This window comes from Daktulosphaira vitifoliae, unplaced genomic scaffold, assembly GCF_025091365.1.
Source record: "Daktulosphaira vitifoliae isolate Bord-2020 unplaced genomic scaffold, ASM2509136v1 Scaffold_3, whole genome shotgun sequence".
Classification (NCBI taxonomy): Eukaryota; Metazoa; Arthropoda; class Insecta; order Hemiptera; family Phylloxeridae; genus Daktulosphaira; species Daktulosphaira vitifoliae.
This window is the reverse complement of record NW_026099574.1, coordinates 13,441,469-13,450,380: the sequence shown is the minus strand read 5'-3', so window position 1 is coordinate 13,450,380 and position 8,912 is coordinate 13,441,469. Positions and strand designations below refer to the sequence as shown.

Here is an 8,912-nt window from a genome sequence, read left to right as displayed (position 1 = left end):
AAAACAAACTTATGTTTTAACATTTATATTTTCTAATAAATATATGGATTATCGCTTTATTTATATTATTACTTTCTCATTAAATTACCAATGTATCATCATATTTTAATTTTTATAATTGTTTCTGAAGAATGAATTGTAGATTATTTAAATAATATACGTAAATCTCGACATTTTTTCAATACGTTTGAAGACAAAGAAAAATAATTTTAATAATTATTTAATTACATAATAATGAAACATTGTATTGAGTAGGATGGACTAGTAGTATTGACAGGTGGAAACTTTTAAATATTTAGGATTATTTTCACAAAATAACAATCGTATTCACGAGGATGTGAGGTATAGGAATAATTGCAGGTATTTTGAATGATAAGAACATCCCAATGAGGCTGAAAAGTATGGTCTATATGACTGTAGTGAGACCAACTAAGTTGTATGGTTCAGAGTGTTTGGTAGTTGATGAGAAAGTAGAGCAGAGAATGAGTGTAGCAAAATGAGAACGCTTTAATCGATGAGTGTATGACAAGAGAAAATAGGATAAGGAATAGATATGTAAGAAGAAGCTTCGATCGTAGATAAGATGAGAGAAAATAGGTTTAGATGTTTTGGTTGTTATAAGAAGAGAGCAATTGGAAGCTGTAAGAATGATTATAGAAATGTACGTCAAAGGAAGAAGAGGAAGAGAAAGACCAAAAAAATGGTGGTTAGATACAATTGGGGTGATATGAGGGCTGCGGTGTGTATATAGATTTAGATAACGTGTAAAATCGTGTCAAGTGGAAGTTTAGGATACGGGTTGCAATTCCAAGTAGTTTTGATAAAGGAGAGAGGAGACGAAGAAGATTACTAGAAACATAATAAGCGTTAGTAGAGAATAATTTTATTTAAAAATGATAAATTAAATAAAGAAACATATAACAAAATAAACATTTTCTTACAATAAGTTATTATGTTAAAATTACAGTTAGCCACGAGTAGCACAAAAAGAACCTAACCACTGATGGTAGTTTCACTAAACATTTAAATTATTATATAACACGAGGGAAAAGAAAAAAAGTTATTTTTTAAACATTTGTTTATATGAGTAGAAAAAAAGCAAAATAAAAATTATTTTTTTCAATTTAACTTATTGTTTTTAATAATCTTATATAACTATTTCTATATAACATTTTTATTTAAATAAAGAAAAATATATAAGATTTCAACTATTTATTGTCGAATAAATCTGTGTACATTAATTTAAAGTAATAACATTTTATAAAAAAAATAGATAGTTAGAAAGCCGTTTTATAAGTCACATATGTAAAATAAATTATAAAATGAATAATAATAATAAATGGAAAAGTTTTTTTTTGCGAGTTACGTTTCTCTAAACCAAACTATTTAATCGTGTCAAAAACTAGTTTACCTCGGACATACTAATCGTTACAAACTTTTTAGTTACCAATAATATCATAGCGTTTATATATAACACAACATAAAAGCTGGTATTGTCCTTAAAACCTTATAGTGAAGCCATTAAAAATGCAAAAATGATTGTAACTCAATTTTGGTATTATCTATTAAACCATGGTGGTTATTGGATGACTTATTAATTATGTTTTGTCAACTAAACATTATAGGTTAATCGTTTTGCAAAAAAAAAAATTGTATTAAAATTTAATTTTAATGTATTCATTTTAGTATAATCCGACTTTTAGAAACTGTCAATATAATCGTATCACTATAAAAAAAAATTGTCAACATTCTAGATTGTTTACCTTTATCAAAAATTAATATAATAATTCGATTAAATTTTAAAATTATTTTTAATATTTTTGTAAGAATAATCTTAAATGATTTTACAATAAATTATTTATTCTTAGTCAAAAAACTTAATAGTATTAATGCATGTATATTATTAAAAGCCTTTTCAACAATTAATTTTTTGATTTAAATATACATGTGACATATATATATATTTAAATAGTATTAATAAATATGTATGTTAACTTTTCTGTACTACTAAGTCATAATCCTTATATTTATACGCTACTTAACATTTAAACGAACTAAATTTTTATATTAAACGTTAAAAGGGATTAATGATAAGCAGTTTTGTATATTGGCAAATAACTATTTCTTCTTACATCATATATTTTTTAAATATAAAGTTTTCAACAATTTATTTTTATTTTAATAAGAATTTTTTACATTATAAGTTGTATTATATTTAATTATATTTAACGTTTACTGATATGACCAATTTTTGGTTTTTTAATTACGTTTTGACAAAATGTTTTGTTTTAAGCGTTATTCATATTGTTTTCTTGCTCTGCTAATACTAATTGATGCTAACAACTCCAATAATAAACCTTTATTGTACACCAAGACTAAACCAACTTTTTTAAGCATACATATATGCACTTTCATGTAATAAAAGGTTAAGTAATAGTGGACAGGCTTAAACCTTATTTTATCTGTCATAATAATTTGCTTTGTAACAATTGTTTAACTGTATTTTTTAAAACAGAAATTTATCTAATAATAATGCGTAACAGTTTAATTATCATGTTAAAAAAAATTCTTTAACACTAACAATAATAAATGAGTCACATATAAAAATTGTGTTTTTGTTTGCAATAAAAGAAACAATTATCTAGTAATATAGAATTATATAATGATCGCAATGTTAATGTGTATATAATTTTGATTTTAATAATAAAATATTATTGCATAATCAAATATATAAGTTTGAAAAATTAATGACAACTATGCATTTTTATATATTTTTACAAGCATTCTCCATTTACTGTTATAGGGTTTAATTTCTATGCCTTAAATTATTTTCAATTTTACATTTAAAATTAAATTTCATTATAATTAATCAGGACTATCTTTAAAAAACAATATTTTTGTCAAATATTTGTAGACTGAGGAAAAATGTAAAAAATTATGTTATTAAATTAATTATTTGTTCGTTTTAGTGGAATTTGTTATTAATGTACTATTGAATAATTACTTATATTAATAGTAATATACATTAGTATTGATATTTATCTTTTTTCAAGAACAAAAAAATTATAGCAATATTCGATAATAAATAATACATTTTTAGAATATGTATTAAAATTTTTCCAAAAAAATTAATAATTTAAAATACACTTAATATAAATATAATACTTTAAGTAAGACTAACTTTTAAAAATCTATAAACGAAGCTAATTTTTTTGAATTAGTTTAGGTCAAATGAAAAACATTTTGTTCGAAGATTACATAATAATGTTTGGAGTATAAATAATCGAAACATTAGCTGATTAAAAGGTCAAAAGATCTGCAGAATTATTAACATTAGGTTATAGATTTAATAAACGTCATCCTATATCTACGTTTTAGTAGTATTAGGAAATAAAATAAAGTTACATTAATTAAATTTTTCTTAGATTTTTTTTCAATTGTAAAAATGATAAATTTAAGTCACATTGTTAAATCTATTTTTCTTTTGTTAAATGATGTTTTAATTATTTCGTGTATTGAATTTATTTTTAAATATAACATGGATCATAAAATAAAATGTTAAAAATAAATCATTGACTTTTAAATATTCTTTTAAATAAATTAAATTTGAATAGATATGGTATTTGATTATTTTCTGAGAGGTAAAATCTATTATTTCACTTATTTTTATTATAATGATTTATTAAAATTATTAAATTTATTAGGATGTGATGTGATGCTGTGAGAATCATTCAATCGCCGCTGAACATCAGCGGCGCTATTTGCTGTTAGTCATATAATACAGTTGTGTCAGGTCAACAGCTGATGTAAATAGTCTGTTAAATCATAAAATATACATACATATATATGTAATTGACGCCAAATAGTTAGGATAGAAGCTAAGGAGATGATAATGAACATTAGATACTCCATTATCAACTAATATTCTCTGAGACTAGATAATTATATTTTCTCAATTCATATTAAAATCAAATTATGATTTTCAGCTTGTCTAGACTATATTTTCCTAAATATTTAGCAACAATATATTCTACATACGAACATTTTTCAAGTGTTTTTGGATTGATTCGGGGCCGTTATTCGGCCCTCGAAACAAGGCATTCTAGGGTTAATATTTTTAACGAGCCATCTTAATTCGTTAACAAGTAATTTTTCTTTCTCAATAGATAAATGAAGTTATTTTTAATTAAGAATACACTAAGGAGAGGTAATGGCCTATTTATGAGTGAACCATTGATTTCGACCCGTCCAAAGATATAAAATCATTCGATGATAGTAGGAGGGGCGAAGCTTTCCTTTTACTTAACGTTCTGAAAGATATACACACCTTTTTCATAATAAACTCCTAAATATATCATTAAAGAGGAATCATAATTTGGCAATTGCCTAGAGGACCTGAGACTCTATTCTACATATATATCTGAGACGGACTCTAAGTCCGGTCTTAGATTGAATAATACATAAAATTTTGTTATTTTAACTTCAAATTAAATCATTTGATTTTAATCGTTTCCAATTTTTTTTTTGACTAGTGCTAAAATTCATTAAATTTATTTATTTACTATAAATTATACGGGCAATAGCCCAAAAAATACAATATGTATTAGACAGTTAACTGGACAACTTAAAATTATCTAATAACTAAAAATGAAACATTAATAAACTTAAGCTTGACAAAGAGAAAAAGAAAAATTTAAACATAATCAAAAATTTAAATATTAAATAGGAAGGCTAAATGACTACAATTAAATTAAAAATATATTATTATAAAATGTATTATATTTCTTTGTAGTATAATATTACATAAATATTATAATATTTTTCTTCGAGTATGTTACTCCAGATTTTGATATTTACTCATTATGTTATTGAACAACGCATTAAGTAAACTTTAGTCAAATCAATGTTAATAAAATAGGTTAACCTGTGCTCTGCAAATAATCAAGTACCAATTATTATAATTGAATTAATATCAATGTAAAAATATATTATTAAACTACTAATTAATAGCACTAATTATTATATTGCATTAAAACTGATAAAAAAACTTTAGAAATAATACTTCCTTACAATTGTTTTTATTATTATTATTTATCTTCTCAATAATCATCTAACTGCAGATGTATTTTAAGGAAAAACTATTAATTTTCTATTCTGATAAAAAATAATAAAAATGAAGGGACAGTTTATAATAATGTAAAATAAGAAGTTAAATGAAAGTTACTTTTGGAATTAATTAACTATGAATTCAAAAATAATAAAGAACAATTTTTTTCAAAACACCAATTTTAATAAAAATATCAGATAAATGACACATAAATTATAAATATTTTAAGGGTGATATCTTGTGTAAAAGAATAATTTTTATGACCTCCAGTGCAAGTAGAGAAGTGCTTAATTAACGTTTCAAAAATTATTTTACTACAACATAAATAAAGTGATAAAAATATTAAATAATAGTGCTGACGATGTTGATTTAATTTTTAGTGTTTAACAATGATTATTTTTTTTAAGGATTAACATAAAAAACAATAATTATGGTGAAAAAAATCAAAATATTTTTTCGTTTATTTTATTTGAATACACGTATCTCGTTAATGTGCCTATTTGTATTTTTCTGATTTTTTAATAAAAATAAATGGTTATTGGTTTAGGTACAGTGCTCTTTCTAAAAGCTAAGATTCGGTTATTAAATTTAATATTACAACAGGAAACGATTCTTATCAGAGAAACTTCTTTCTCTGTTTATTTGTTATTCCAGTACAATTTCTTTTTCTACTAAGTCATGTTTCATTTCATTCACATGACTCTTTTCTTTACCTTTGTCTTATAGTTTGAATAAACACAATACTATTATGCATATTATAGTTTCACACAAACAGTACAAAACATTTAAATTTCATTTTTAAGTAGTTATTAAATTCAAATAACAAAAATACATATTAAAAGAAGTAATCTTTTTTATTAAAAAAATGTAATGATCACAAAAATATTACTCTGAAGTTCAGCTAAATTAACATTTTTAATAAAATGCATGCCTATAATGTTCAATATACTGTTTTTAAAGGTAGATGCTTTTATGATATTATCCATTAATTCCATTTTATATTACTATGGGTTACACCTCATATAGTAAATAAACTAAATCAAATAAAATTGTTTGATACTTAATGTTTTAATTACATTAGTTTTTTTGTAGTTTGTTCACAATATCTCATATCCGAATAACTTAATCGTAGATTATATAAGTAAGATGGCATTGTTAATTGAGTTTGAAATAAAGTTTCCGTTGGTTTATAGATATACATATTTATTAACAGGGATTTGTTTGGTAATTATTTTTGATTTTAACTAAGTTAATCATATAAATATTTTAATATATTTAAAACCAAGGTCAAATTTTTAAGTTTTATAATTTGACTTTCTTTATTTCTCAAGTTAAATAGAAAAAATTCAAGTTTATTAAATTTTATCGTGGTAAGATTATTGTTTCTTGTACTTATGACTATTAAACTAGTAAACTTAATAAAAGAACTAAAACTAATTATATGTCTTTCGAACATTTAGAACTGAAGCTTGCCACGTGTATTAGCCTAGCGCCTTTGTAGTGATAAAAATTTTTCATTAATATAATATTGTGTAAATTTAATTTAGGTACTTACATTTTTTGGTTTTATCAATCAGCTAAACTATCTCGGTGCTTCTTTAATAATAGCAACAATGATATTGGTATTTTTTTTTTTAATTGACGAAACTAATTAGCTTATACAATACTAAAATACAGATTCATCTAGGATCGTTGTGATTTAATGAAATATGGAGTGATGATTTCTGGCATAGGAAGCTCAATAGATTTATTTCATTTGATATTTAACAATTCCGAGTATGTTCAAAAATTATAATTTCTATTTTGAAATAACATGTTTTATTAGTACTTATACGAAATAAAAATAAAAATATGATTATAAATTGTTTATTTTCAGTTCTAACTGGCATTACATCAGATATCTATTGTTTGTAAAAAAACTATTTAGTAAATAGTCCAGTATTTTCTAATACATACGTTGGTAAATATGTTTAAAAATTATAATATTATATTAACCAAATTTTATAGTGATTGTATTTCAATTGGTATGGATATTGTTCATATACATTTACATGTCACAAGAGAGTGTTTTAGGTAATTCAAAACAAAATTTTAAATGGATCGAAAATCAGTTAAGCGACCTTGTATCCAACATACCTGATAACTCAAAAAGCCCTACATTAGCACAGGAAACTTTTACTTCTATTAGTGAGGGAAATCCTGATGATAAGGAAAAAAAAGATATAAAAAATCAGGAGACTTAGAATGTGGAAAAAAGTTTATAGTCTAATATTAATAATAAACTATAAGATAAAAATACATGATTTCAAAAATTAATTTATACAAATATTTTTCTGCCTATTAAATCTATAAAAGATCACTAAATTTAGTAATTTTATATTCAATTATGTTAATAAAAAATTTTATAGTTTTACAGTAATATAAAGTGTTCTGCTTACACTGCATTTAATTGTATACTTGTAACAAGGGTACTACAAAAAAAAAAAATCAATTATTTGAAATGTTTAAACAAAATTAAATAATTGAAATCTATTTAAGTTTAAATTGGGCAATTTTTAAAACTAAATTATTGTATAATCATTAAAAATACAAAACCGAGATAATTATTGCAGTGTCATTAGCTATGTATGCCCGAGAAAGTCTTTCTGATATTTTTATTGTGTTTTGTTAGTGTTTTTTTTTACTGTAATGGACAATGCGATTAATTGTTCGTAAAGAAGTTTTTATACCATGGCCATGTGTAAGTGTATATAATAGAGAATTTTTGGTAAAATATATTTTAATTTTTTTCAAAACTTTAACAAAAAATTATTCACTGATTAGTGAATAATTAATTTAACTGTTTAATTTAGGTATACAAGTGTTTTTTAAAGATATTTTTATAAGTACATTTGTTAATATATTTATTGTTCGATTAATTAGTCTAATTGATATAACTCTTTAATATAAATATAAACTTAAGGAACTAAAGTTTTTAAAATTTTATAAACTGTTTATACAATTATTATTTATACAACTATTTATTTAATTTTGTATTAATTTAATGATTGTATTATTTTGCAATGAATGTAAAATGTATCAAGAAAATCATAGACAATTATTAATTATAAAAGCCTTAACAGTTAAAACTCCTATTGCAAACATATAATAAAGTAAAACAAACCTTGGCCCATCTATACGAGGTTAATTTTTTGATTGTTAGATGTTTTTTCTGCTCTGGCATCGCGTGGTAATGCCATCGCAACTTAAATATGATTACGAAAGTTTAAACCAATGATAATTATTGTTTTCTTTGTTTTGTTTTAATTTTTTTGTCAATTAAACCATTAGTCACTTTGAGGGTAAAAAATAAAATCTCAGGAAACCAAATTAAGATTAATTACTCACAAATTACTTTTCTTAAAGATTACAAAGCCCAACTATTAATTTTTTCATTTCCTTTGTATTAATAAAACATTTTATTAACTTAATATATAATCAAAAACGATGTCATAGTTTTTGTTTGAGATAAAATATCAAAATTATGATACATTTTTTTTTAATTAGTCCGTTACCTCTCTTGAATTTTTCTTTGTTCTGAAAAGCCAGAATGCATAATTCTGAAAATTATACTGCATTATAATTTCATTTTTATAGGCCGTGTATGTACATTACTATAATATTTTTACAATATGAATATCTATAGAAAGACTTTAAAATGTGAAATGATACTTATCAGTTGACTCTATAATATAAATAGCTATTACAATATTATCGTTTTACGACTCCAGTTAAATCACATTATGATTTTATTGCACTAAATACT

At 22.8% G+C, this 8,912-nt stretch overlaps 1 long non-coding RNA gene across 1 annotated transcript; it reads left to right on the top strand.

Moving 5' to 3' along the window:
* Positions 1–3,552: 3,552 nt before the first annotated feature.
* Positions 3,553–7,435, top strand: LOC126902770 (uncharacterized). Its single transcript, XR_007703318.1, has 5 exons — positions 3,553–3,641; positions 3,705–3,806; positions 6,655–6,729; positions 6,795–6,883; positions 6,984–7,435. It is a non-coding gene; the product is annotated as an uncharacterized LOC126902770 (long non-coding RNA).
* Positions 7,436–8,912: the final 1,477 nt, after the last annotated feature.